The sequence below is a fragment of the Schistocerca americana genome, chromosome 1, assembly GCF_021461395.2.
Source record: "Schistocerca americana isolate TAMUIC-IGC-003095 chromosome 1, iqSchAmer2.1, whole genome shotgun sequence".
Classification (NCBI taxonomy): domain Eukaryota; kingdom Metazoa; phylum Arthropoda; class Insecta; order Orthoptera; family Acrididae; genus Schistocerca; species Schistocerca americana.
In genome coordinates, this window is record NC_060119.1 from 482,084,975 (window position 1) to 482,098,906 (window position 13,932).

The 13,932-nt window shown below is 44.9% G+C and overlaps 1 non-coding gene across 1 annotated transcript; it reads right to left on the minus strand.

Annotated features, from left to right (window-relative positions):
* Positions 1-6,094: 6,094 nt before the first annotated feature.
* Trnap-ugg lies at positions 6,095-6,168 on the minus strand. Its single transcript has one exon. It is a non-coding gene; the product is annotated as a tRNA-Pro (tRNA).
* Positions 6,169-13,932: the final 7,764 nt, after the last annotated feature.

Below are 13,932 nucleotides of genomic sequence, written 5' to 3' on the forward strand. Positions count from 1 at the left end.
CTTGATAACGGTGGTTCTGGCACGTTTGTTATAATACGGCCACAAGTTACAACCTGAGTTCAATATAGTCTCCCGAGCATGCTGCATCTGTGACATGGTATGGTCGACAGTTGCCCGCAGTATATCCGGTGAAAGCAGAGTGTCATGTCATCGTATGCTACCCTTTAGATCAGGAAGAGTCCGGATACATTCCTGATATACACGACCTTTCAGATGTCAAAAATGGTTCAAATGGCTCTGAGCACTATGCGACTTAACTTCTAAGGTCATCAGTCGCCTAGAACTTAGAACTAATTAAACCTAACTAACCTAAGAACATCACACACATCCATGCCCGAGGCAGGATTCGAACCTGCGGTTCCAAACTGTAGCGCCTAGAGCCGCACGGTCACTCCGGCCGGCCTTTCAGATATCCCCACAACCAGAAGTCACATTGATTTAGGATGGGGAATCCCACAGGCCACACATCTTGAAATTGGCTAGAGATGATGCGATCGTTAGCAGTGGTCTCTCGAGGCAAATCTTTCACCTGGCAAACGACATGATGGGTCGGCGTATCTTGTACGAAAATAGTGGCGTGGACAGAGTTGAGTTCTTGCAAAGCTGGAATCGCGAGTTGCACAAGGACGTCCTTATAACGTCACTCTACACGATGTCACTCTACACCTAACAGGCTGTGTCATCTTCTTATAGAAAAACGGACCGACAATGAAGGAGCTTGTGAAACCACACCACACAGACACACAAACTGGGTGCAGTGAATGCTCGCACACAGCATGTGGAAGAGTAGAGCCCCACATGCGACAGTTCTGTACATTCAGCCGTGCAGAGTAAAATGTGCCTCGTCTGTCGGAAGAATATTCCCCGAATACATGTCATCCATTTCCTTGAGCGCCAAACAACGAAAGGCAAAGTCATTGCGTTGGGACTTTATTTGGTGCACATTGTGAATCTTGTATGGTAGTTGTGAAAAATGGGCTGCAAAGTCTTTTGAACTGTTGACCAGGGGAGAGACAATTCTTGTGACATGGGTCGAGCATCGGTTGCAGAATTTGAGGCATGTGCTGCACAGTGGGCTATAGCTACAGCAACTTCATCAATGAAACTTCCTGGCAGATTAAAACTGTGTGCCCGACCGAGACTCGAACTCGGGCCTGTGCCTTTCGCGGGCAAGTGCTCTACCATCTGAGCTACCGAAGCACGACTCACGCCCGGTCCTCACAGCCTTACTTCTGCCAGTATCTCGTCTCCTACCTTCCAAACTTTACAGAAGCTCCCTGCGAACCTTGCAGCCACAGCCTGGTGGATGTTTCCAGAATGAGATTTTCACTCTGCAGCGGAGTGTGCGCTAATATGAAACTTCCTGGCAGATTAAAACTGTGTGCCCGACCGAGACTCGAACTCGGGACCTTTGCCTTTCGCGGGCAAGTGCTCTACCATCTGAGCCATGTCTCCGCAATATCCTTTCTTTCAGGAGTACTAGTTCTGCAAGGTCCGCAGGAGAGCTTCTGTAAAGTTTGGAAGGTAGGAGACGAGATACTGGCGGAAGTAAGGCTGTGAAGACCGGGCGTGAGTCGTGCTTCGGTAGCTCAGATGGTAGAGCACTTGCCAGCAAAAGGCAAAGGTCCCGAGTTCGAGTCCCAGTCGGGCACACAGTTTTAATCTGCCAGGAAGTTTCATATCAGCGCACTTTCCGCTACAGAGTGAAAATCTCATTCTGGGTACTTCATCAATAATTGCCATGGGAATGGGCTCGCCTCCCTCTCCCTGCTGCACCACCTAATTCACCTGTTTCTTTAATTTATTGATCATATTCTTTACCCTATTTATTGACATGGAGCATTTCGCAGCTGTCGGCGATATTCTCCCAATACAGTGCCACTATTGATGCCTTCTGGTAAAACAACTTTACAAAACGTTACAAATGGTTCAAATGGCTCTGAGCACTATGGGACTCAACTTCTGAGGTCATTAGTCCCCTAGAACTTAGAACTAGTTAAACCTAACTAACCTAAGGACATCACAAACATCCATGCCCGAGGCAGGATTCGAACCTGCGACCGTAACGGTCTTGCGGTTCCAGACTGCAGCGCCCTTAACCGCACGGCCACTGCGGCCGGCAAAACGTTACATTAATACTTGTTCCACAGATAATGAATATGATATTTCGTAATGATGTGGACCATGTCGGCAGCAGTGCACGGTCATTCTTCTCAATAGCCATTGCGTTTCGAATAGAAAACTTCAACCTTCTTAATCCTGTACACCAACAGTCACTACACAAAGGAAATCAACATGCGTCGCCAAGTGTCAAACACCATAATGACGTCAAAACAGGAACCATTTCACATTCTGACTGCTTACAGCGCCATATTATCACCTGGTGGGACAGAATGGAACTATTACTTTATTTTAATGAACATATATACGATATTTTAGCGATCTTCGATGTATAGAGCCCGCAGGACAGGACTCGGAACAACGTTATTTAATTATAACCATCTGGTATTTTCCATTCTCGAATTAATTATATACGTACGTATATATAATTATATACGTACGTACGTACTATAACTTATTAGTTTGCAACATGACAGCACTACTGACTGCAAGGGATGTCACCAGAAGAACTGCAACACAGAGTAGGCAGAAGAATGGGTAAATGCTTACTCGAGATGAGATTTACCTGCTTCTCTGCACACAGATCACATGCAGGGGTCGTCAAACGAAAGTAAACTGCTGCTATGTGCGTGATCAGTATCTAACTTGTTCCAAGAATACCGCTACGAACATTTGAGCAGTCTCATTGCCTATTCCTTAATAGTCTTCCATGTATTCTGTCCCTTATGAAATTTAGCTATGATCAGATTTCTATACATTAGGCCAGTGACACCAGTTTGTGCTACTAGGGCGCGCAACAAATCACATGGGGACGCAAACATATATGGGGAATGTGGCATTATAGACAGAAGTACATAGCTTACGCGTGAGACTCTTATTGCGTTGCACCTTTTACTGACAACAGATATCTCTTCATAAATACGAGGGGCGTATGAAAAGTCCGTGCAAAAATAAAAACTACTTACGTATTTGGAGTAAACCTTTTTTATTTTTCGACATAGTCTCCTTTTAGACTTATACACTTCGTCCAACTCTGTTCTAATTTGTTGATTCCTTCCGAATAATAGGAATTGTCGAAGTCTGCAAAATAGCTATTAGTTGCTGCAATCACCTCGTTTGAATAAAACCTTTGTCCTGTGAGCCATTTCTTCAAATTGGGGAACAAATATTAGTCTGAGGGACCCAAGTCTGGAGAATAGGGGGGATGTGAAACGAGCTAGAATTCTATTTCTATTAATTTTGCGACCACAACTGCTGAAGTGTGTGCTGGTGCATTGTTGTGATAGAAAAGGACTTTTTTGCGCTCCAATCGCCAGCGTTCTTCTTGCAGCTCGGTTTTTAAACTGTCCAATAACGATGAATAATATGCACCTGTAACAGTTTTAACCTTTTCCAGATAATCGATGAGGGTTATCCCTTGCGAATCCCAAAAGACAGTCGCCATAACCTTTCCGGCCGAAGGACTGGTCTTCGCCTTTTTTAGTGCAGAATCTCCCTTGGAAACCCATTGTTTAGATTGTTGTTTGGTCTCAGTAGTATAGTAATGTATCCATGTTTCATCCACAGTGACGAAACAATGCTTAAAGTCCTGTGGATTCTTCCTGAACAGCTGCAACCTATCCTTGCAAAGCTTCACACGATCCCGTTTTTGGTCAAGCGTGAGCAATCGCGGAACCCATCTTGCGCATAGCTATCTCATGTCCAAATGCTTGTACAAAAATTATGTACCCGTTCATTCGAGATGCCCACAGCACTAGCAATCTCACACACCTTAACTCTTCTGTCATCCATCACCATAACATGGATTTTATCAATGATTTATGGAGTCGTAACCTCCACAAGGCGTCCAGAACGTTCAGCATCACGTGTGCCCATATGGCCACTCCGACATTTTTGAAACCACTTATAAACTGTTCTAATCGAAGTCGTAGAGTCACCGTAATGTTTATCAAGCTACTCTTTAGTCTTCCGAGGCGTTTTGCCTTTCATAAAGTAATGTTTAATAACCACACGAAATTCTTCTTCGTCCATTTTTTGACACTCACTCGACTTCCTTGATCCACACGAATGCCAGACACAAACAAATAGACCAATATGGCTGAAACTTGGTGTGCGTTGTTTCCAAAGATGCTACTAACTAAATATGACCTCTATACTCGCCGGTGGTGCCATCTCTCGGACTTAGCACGGACTTTTCAAACGCCCCTCGTAAGTATGTATTAATAAGAGGGACTAAATCTCCGGATTAGTACAGGATTTGGCGTGACATCGTAATTTAAAGGAGTTTTGTTAATGCTGAGCCGCAATTTTATTACGTTAAGCTCAACTAACGGTTATTAGGTTAACAGGGCAATGAAACATGTACAGAGGTCAATTGTAACTGAGGTCTAGTATATGAAAAACCAGGCGACCTTCCGATCATCACCGGGGACAGCATCACGCAACTCAGAAGAGGCGGGAGGGGGCAAACCAAAAGAAAATTGTATGAATGCTTGAGGTCTGTTCCTTCGGACATGTCCGAAAGAACAGATACCACCCATTCATGTGAGTGATCTGCCTCAAAGGGCTATGGATCCAACCTTTGCAGCACGTACATAGTAATATGTCCAACCCCTGCAGGAACCTCAGAGTGGTAAGCACGGAGGAAATGGACAGGTACTGTGGGTGAGTGGCGCTTGGTGGGATTGCAGGTCAGCCAGGAGGTGTGCCGAGATAGATAGCGCAGTGGCAGTAACCCCTGTTTGCGAGTGGCGCAGGTGGTTAACACGCCTGCCTAGTGAGGAGGAAATCCCGGGTTCGAATCCCAGTCCAGCACACATTTTCACTCGTCGCTGCCGATGCCACACGAAGTCCTGACGCAGCTGGTACTGGTAATACCTTCCCTTGCCATTCCTTTCTCCCCCATCCACCTTCAGTTTAAAAGACACCACGCGTTCATATCATTGGTTTGCCTCAATGGGGAATGGATCCACATTCTCCAGTGTAGATGCATTAGCACTGTACATCTGACCTCCTGCGAGAACCTCAGAGCAGTGAGTATGAAGGAAATGGACATGGACTGCAGACAGGTGGCCCTTGGTGGGAAAGTTGGTCAGCCTGGAGGCGTGCCGACACAGTCTGTGCAGTTGCGATAAGCAATGTGTCTGGATGGCGGAAGTGCTTAACGAACCAGCCTAGTACGCAGATGATTCTATGTTCGAATCCCAGCTCAACACACATTTTCACTCGTCACCGCACGAAGTCCTGATGCAATCGATAACGATAAAACCCCTCCCTTCCTCCACCCTCCTCTTTTAATTTAATTTATTTGTTTCCTGGCTGTGGATTCCATGTGGTGTCTGTTCTTTCGGACATGTCCAGAAGTACAGACACTACGCATTCATATAATTGCCTTGATGGGCAAAGTGCCCACTTTCTTTTGTGTGAATGCACTAGTATGTCCGACCTCCTGTGTGAATGTCAGAGTGGCAAGCATGGAGGAAATGGACAAGGCTGTGGGTTTGTGGTGCTCGGTGGGAATATGTGTTGATCAGGAGGCATGCCCAGATAGTCTACACAGTTGCAATAAACACTGCGTCAGGGTGGCCCAAGTGGTTAATGCACCTGTCTAGTAAGCAGTAGATCCCAGCTTCGAATCCTGGTCCAGCACACAAAATGGTTCAAATGGCTCTGAACACTATGGGACTCAACTTCTGAGGTCATTAGTCCCCTAGAACATAGAACTAGTTAAACCTAACTAACCTAAGGACATCACACACATCCACGCCCGAGGCAGGATTCGAACCTGCGGCCGTAGCGGTCTCGCGGTTCCAGACTGCAGCGCCTCGAACCGCACGGCCACTTCGGCCGGCTCCAGCACACATTTCCACTTGTCATTGCTGATGCAGCACAAGTGCTGAATGATAATTAATTGAAACCCTCAGCTGACGACAGGAGTTGTTGATATACCCCGATGGGGACAGCTGAAAATGTGTGCCCCGACCGGGACTCGAACCCGGGATCTACTGCTTCCATGGCAGACGCTCTATCCATCTGAGCCACCGAGGACACAGATGAATAGCACGACTTCAGGGACTTATCCCCTGCCCGCTTCCCGCGAGACCCACATTCCCAACTGTCCACAATCTACATACGTAAAGAACCTAATAGATATAGTGTGCGCGAGTAATGAGTGGATGGGTAAATATCTATTAGGTATTTTACGTTTCTAGATTGTGCACAGTTGGGAATGTGGGTCTCACGGGAAGCGTGCAAGGGATAAGTCCCTGCAGTCGCGCTATTCATCTGTGTCCTCGGTTGCTCAGATGAGTCGTGGTCGGGCACTCGGCCAGTGCACATCGCGCGGTCACGGGCGGTCTCGCGGACCAGTGTTTACATCGAGAGCGGTGCCGAGGTGAGGAGCCGAGCAGCGTGTGGGTGGGAGAGTTGCTTAAGTCTGTTTTATTTATAAGTGTTGTAAGTACGATGTCGACAATTACCAGAGCCAACAGCGTTCAGTGTGGTTTCGATCGCGCTGCATTGCGGCCGGCGGCGTTTGAAATTAACGAGTGGATTTTTGAGGGTTTGAAATTGCCCGAAGATATAGTCGACACGCTTCTGTTGGACTTTGTGCAATACTCGTCATATGTCAAATTTAATTCGAGTGAAGCTTACGAGAAATTTGTTGAGGAGCATGTTCGCATGAGGCAATTTCTTCATACTGATGGTAGTATTAGTAATATCCAGATCGTGCCTTCGGTATACGGAGTGAGAACCGTCAAGGTATTTAATGTGCCACCTGAGTGTCCTAATGAGCTTATTGCACGTTCTCTGTCTCTCTACGGCGTTGTTTTGTCGGTTACCAATGAAAAATGGTCAAGTGCATATCGTTACCAAGTTAACAGCGGCGTGAGAAGTGTATGCATAGAATTAAAAAAGCATATACCTTCGTATGTTGCCATTGGCGGCTGTCGCGAGCAGGTAACTTGCGAAGTGCCGGGACTAGCAGTGTATTTAACACTAAATTGTTCTAGAATCTTCATATGGAAATGATGCTCTAAGCCCCCCCTTTTCTAACTCCGACTTTTGCTGTTGCACATGGATTAAGAAGAAACGCGAACTGACTGTAATCGACCCTGCAAGTGGAGTAGAAAAGAGTTTGTCACGTGCAATAATTTAATTTGACAGAAATTCATTTGATAAAGGAAAGTTTCATTAACGTAGTGAGAAATGAAAGGGTTGCTCTACCTTTCAACAGAATGAAAGTTCTGTCCAAAATAACAATTAGATTTATTATGACTAAACTCAAAATAATAAACAAAACACATGAAACATTTACAATACGTCAAATTGGACACTCAAATAAGTGCTGTGAAGGTGAAGTTGTCCATAAAATAGATTGTGACATTTATGATCAAGTGGTATGTGGAGCCAATTCCTTGCAACTCAAATCTTAAGAGAAACACCCAGCCAACCCAACATTAATTGCTGCTACAGTAGTGAGAACTCAGACAATGAACACCCAAGACAGAACCACGTTAGAACAGACGGGAACAGGCGCGCTCTGCTGAGCTCTAATTGTCCCATAGCTAAATTCCCTAATCTGCTGGTGCTGCAGACATACATTACCAAGCTGTCTTCTTACCTGCAAGGACACGATCTGGCATACCGAAGGCGATGGCTGGTTGCTTCGATGTCCCGTCGTGGTGATGATAATGTCGCGAGTATAGCCCGAAACAAATTATCCTGTACTGGTTGTTCCAGACTGAAGACTTCCTAGCAACACAAATGCGTCTCTGAGGGAGACGAATAAGGCTCGCTACACAATCACTGACGGTACAGTGATTGATTTTAACAAGAGAAGTCACACAGTAACTCCGATACAGTCAACTTTAGCCAAAATTGCTCAAGACGGACAACATAGGCCGCTTGTACGCAGAACGCTCAATTGCCAACTGTACTCGGAAAGTTACATTGAAAGTCGAAACTTCAGCAACTTCGTCAAACAGTTACAATTAAATGAAAGTATATTAGACATCCAACGGAAGGCAGGCTGTACAGAGCAGCAATAGCTCAGTCTTGTAACCTACTCCGACCGAAAGGCGAGAGCCGACCCACCCAAGAGCACCTGTACAAGCTGAACACAGAACATTTCCGCCCCCACGACAGTGGCCGTGGTTAAAAGTTCCAATCAGCAACTCGAAAACCGGCGGAAAATTCCACTCTATTGCATAAGCACTACTATTCCACCAATGGAGATACTTGGCGCCAATTCCTGCGCCGATTTTGCTACGTCACGGAGCTATCCCCTGAGCAAGCCAATCACAGTTATGATTTTGCAGAAAACGCGGGAATTTGTCCGCCAAGACTGCTTGGGAACCCAACTCATTCCCACGCCTCGCTGGTAGCCCGTCAGAAAGTGGTTTCACTAAGTTTCTGCGAAGTAATGGAATCTAGCTCCAGCCGCTCCTTCAGGCCACTGTAGGCATGTCGCCCCCGCTCTTATGACAATGTCGGGGTCTGGACAGCATCCACTCGACTCCCTCACACCCGTCGGCATAACCCTTTCAAAATCAGCAGAACCCGCCTGTCACCGGACCACCCAGGTGACGAGAGACGCTGCGTGGGAAGTCCGTATGTGAAGGAATAGCAACTTTTCACCGCTAGCAATTAGAGAGGAAAATATTCATATCTTATGAGTTTTCAATACTAGCCTTGTAATGACCATACTCGGCTGTACTTCCCGAAATCGAATTACTCAGAGCGAGATAGAAATATGAGAAGGGGCTCATACCATCTCTCAAACTTACATTGGTCAACCTCCTACCTGTTCGATCTGCCATTCAACAGAACATCTGCGGATGAACTGAACACGTCGACGTCCAGTTCAGCTTCCGTGGGAACGCCCTGTAGACGGCAGTGAAAGGCTTGTTCCATTATTGAGTGAGGTAGTCGTGGGGACTGTACCACAAAGCCGGCAGCCGGAACATGTTAACGAAGCTTCAATACCAGCACTGGTGGAAAGCAGTGACAAAGACATTCCCAGTAGGACGGATGGCACTTCGGCCCCGTCATCCACGCCGGGACGGTTACCGCTGGATACCGACGCCGCGCCGGCCTCCTCTGAAACTCAGGTGTGAGACACAGGAGAATGTAATGATTTATTTGCAAATACAGCTTAGAAGCTGGCCGACGAAGGCAACACAGGTGAGAGATTACCTTGTCTGTAAGGAGAGAAGGGCGGCAAAAAAAAAAAAAAAAAAAGATGGATAGAGCGTCTGCCATGTAAGCTGGAGATCCCGGGTTCGAGTCCCGGTTGGGGCACACATTTTCAGCTGTCCCCATCGAGGTATATCAACAACACTTGTCGGCAGCTGAGGGTTTCAATTAATTATCATTTATTATAGAGAAGCTGCATGGTCATCAATGGTATCTGTCCTTTCGAGAACAGTTACTATCTTCATATACAAAGTGCTGAGCCTGCTGATAACGATAAACCCTCTCCTTTCTCCCCCCCCCCCTCCTCATTTAATTTAATACATATGTCTCCCAGCTGTTGATTGCACGTAGTGTCTGTTCTTCGGACATGTCTGAATGGACAGACAAAATGCATTCCCGCAATTGTTTCGTCTCAATGGGCAATGAACCACCTATAGTGGGGGTGCAATATTATATCTGACCTCCTGTGGTGAGTTCAGAGTAGCTGATATGGACGAAATGTACAGGAACTGCTGATAGCTGGAGCTCTTTTGTAATGCGGGTTACACAGGAACATGCCGAAATAGTCAGTACAGTTGCGATAAACACTGTGTCGGGGTGAGCATGTGGTTTATCCACCTGCCTAGTAAGCAGGAGACGTCGGGTTTTAGTCCCGGTCCAGCACACATTTTCACTCATCGCCACTTCTCTTTCCTTTCTTTTCTCCCCCTCCTTCCATCAGTTTAATTCCTATGTTTCATAGCTGCGGATTCCGCATGGTGTCTGTTCTTTTGGACATGTCCAAAAGAAAAGACATCCATCTTCTTCGGCTTGGTTGCACTAGTATGTCAATCCTCCTGCAGGAATCTCAGAGTAGCGAGCATAGAAGAAATGGACAGGGGATGCAGATAGGTGGCCCTCAGTTTTAATGTGGGTTGGCCAGGGGACGTGTCTAGATAGTCCGAGCAGTTGGTATAAGCGTTGTGTCTGGATGGTACAAGTGGTTAACGCACCTGTTTGGTACGCCGGTGATCTTGGATTCGAATCCCGGTCCAGCAAGGATTTTCACTAGTTGCCGCTGATGACGTAAAAAGTGCTGATGTGGCTGATATCAATAATCCATTACCTTTTCTTTCCGTTCTCGCCCCTCGTCCTTCAATTTGGTTCATATTTTTCACAGCAGTAGGTTCCACATGGTGTCTATTCTTTCGGACTTGTCTGGAAGAACAGACATCATGTATTCATATAACTGTTTCGCCTAGATGGGCTATGAGTCCATCTTCTTCACTGCGGGTGCACTAGAATGTCCAACGTCATGCGGAAATCTCAGAGTAGCGAGCTTGGAGTATAGGACAAGGACTGCGCATAGGTGGCGCTCATTGGTAATGTGGTTCGGCCAGGAGGTCAACCGAGATAGTCCGCACAGTTGCAAGGAACACTATGTCCGGGTGGCGTAAGTGGTTAAAGCACCTGCCTAGGCAGCAGGATACCTCGGGTATGAATCCCAGCCCAGCACTCATTTTCACTGGTCGCCATTGGTGCCGCACAAAGTCCTGATGTAGTTGATATCGATAGTCCCATTCCTTTCTCCCCCCTTTTATATCAATTTAATTCAAAATCATTCACACATCAGTCCACATGCAAAATAAGAAGAAAAACATCATTCTCCATCACGACTAGTAGCCACACATAGCAAGCCCATCGTATAGAGAGTGTCAGCACCATTCCATGTCACATGTCATATCTTGTAAATCGATTTTGAGCAAATGAGGGGTAATTATATAGACCTACGGGTACTCGTTCGAAAGGAAAGACCGCGTATTCAGCGCTGAACAAACAGGTTCATGTGCTCATTGGCGAAGTAGAGCCACGTGCACCTCTCTCCACGTAGATGTCACACATAGAGGGGTTAATTGTGGAACCAAACTTCGCAGAAAAAGTTTGTTGCCTTTGTTTTGATTTGGACTCTAATTCACTTGTGGTGGCCATGAGGAAAAAGAAGTTTTTCTTTCACGAACATTTTTGAAACTCGTTTCAAAATTGTGAGTAAATGGTTTGTTAAAGAAATGCTGGAAGCACCGCCATCTGACATTGGCTGGACAACCGGGCAGCTTATATCCCATTCAACACCACATGGAAAGTCGTTGAACAAAGAAACAACTCGAACCAAGTTATACATATGTAAATCTGCATTGCTCGAACAAATTAACTTATAATAAGTTTATACAAGGGATCAATTTAGATAAGTATGACCACATTGACCTATTAGTTATTGTGGCGGCAGTTCAGATCAGAACTAAGTGCTCTCACATAGATCTCATTATCCGTACTCAGCCCGCCTGGCTAGCCGCGTGGTCTAATTCCCGAGTGGGAATGCGTGCCGGTCCCCGCCCAGCAGATTAGTGTCGGGGTCCGATGTGCCGGGCAGCCGTTGGATGGTTTTTAAGGCAGTTTTCCATCTACCTCGCTGAATGCCGTCTGCTTCCCCTTATTCCGTTATTCCGTCTCAGTTACACTATGTCGGGGATTGCTGCCCAAACACTGTCTCCACGTACCCACACAGCATAATTACTCTACCATTTGGGGTTACACTCGTCTGGTATGAGACGTTTCTGGTGGAAGGGGGGGGGGGGGGCAGTGGGTCCACTGGGGGGACCGAACCCGCACAATAACGCTGGGTCCGTTGTGGGGCGGCGGTGGGGTAGGTGGACTGCTGTGGCCTCTTTCGGGGTTGTGAACCACGGAGGGCTATGGCGAGACGAAGCGTCTACGTCGTTTCTAGGTCCCCGGTTTAATACACATTACACAATCCATACTCAAGGAATATAAAAAAAATCCAAGTAAGTTCGAACAGGCCTCGCACACTGAGGGTTTCGTACAAACTTGATTGTTATGTAGATAGTTCATCCATCAGGGAACAGAAAATCACGACGATGTTTGCTTGTTATTGATACCGATACCGGCGATATACCGGTTCCGGGAATTCCAAGACTTTAGAGAATCATAAAAAAAAATTTTCGCGTTATATAATACAAATTAACAATTTTCGGACATTGTCATTTGGTTGTACTGTGAAACCTTGCTTCTTGATTAAAGGGTTTGATGAGTGAGTTTGCGAGAATGAAAATATGTTACATAGATAGCCATACCTTTTGATTGCGATGAATTAAAATCTTGAATTTTAATCACCACCATGAGACAGTAGACCTTAGTATCTGACAGAAGGTGAAACTTGATACATCTACCCGTTCGTTAGAAAATGGAGCTCAACAAAGGAGAAAAAATATTTTTGTCGTTGTTTTATAATTATATGTTGACAATTTTCGATTTTTTTTCCTTTACTTGGACTATGAAACCTTGCTTGTATAAAGGCACATTTGCATGCCGAGCGTGAGTTTCCGCGGAAACGCGAAATATTAATTAAATAAATAATCAGTGACAAATAAATAAAGCCTATGGCACACAACTGCAGCGCTGTGTCGCTGATAAAACAAAAGCACAATTACGTTACTCTTATGTTTGATTAAAAAAGGAGAGCTCTGGTTGAAGTGGTGCGAGAAGCACGTATTTTATTTTATTGTCTGGCACACCGACATATTTCATGTTATAGAAGAATACTGCGAGTTGCAACCACACTAGGCACTCGATTCTGTAAAGAATTTATATTTATAAAAGTAAGTAGGATTATGAACTGTAGGCTTATTCATTGAATATATCTGATTTAACTAACTGTGTAACTTTTTTATGTTTAGTAGACAATCACCTCTGTACGACGTATTGGCATGGCTGGCAAATTATTGTAATATTGAGATTTAGATTATGAGTCCGCACCTACCGCAGCAGTCTTTGGAAACGATTTAATTACGAAGTCCGATTATTCAGTTTTATTTCACGGTCAACTACGGGTAACATTGCCTTTACGAAAAAGCCATTGTCAAGCGTCTGATATCGAATAATTAAACGTCCACGTTCCAGATAAGCAAATACAATTGCAATCACAATCACCATCATACAGATAGAATAATCAATATCTAAATAACAATATATTTTTATTTATTTATTTTATTTATTTTATATTGGCGACTGCGTGTCGGACTTGTTATTTTGTCATTTGTTACATTGTTCTCTTTGTTTCATGTAAAAAATCAACCTTCTGGACCTGGACGTCAATGTATGAGAGATAACAAAATCTGAAGATATTTTCCAATTCTGAAATTTTGCGGGAAGACGCAATGAAACTTCCAGCAAAATAAGGTAAGACGCAGCATCTTTGCATTAGCAGGCTTGACCAGACGTATAATTCAGTGTATTAGCTTTTCAGTAAATTCTGTAGTGTTTCTTTTCCGCATAACAGTTTCAGTGATAAATTTCATTCTCAGTACTTTTCCCTAAACAATAACGTATGCAACAATACCAATACACGAGTGTACAATATGGCCGACTTCTGTACGATATCATGTAACATGGCCAGCAGCCATTACCAATAATCTCAAATTCAGTTTATATTTTTAAATTAACAGACAGCCATTGTTGCTACGAGCGATTCATGCTCAACTACATTTTATTTTAAAATCAGTGTCAAAAATTTTCTTGAAACATATATCACGTGTGGCATGGTAATAACTAGAAAACAAT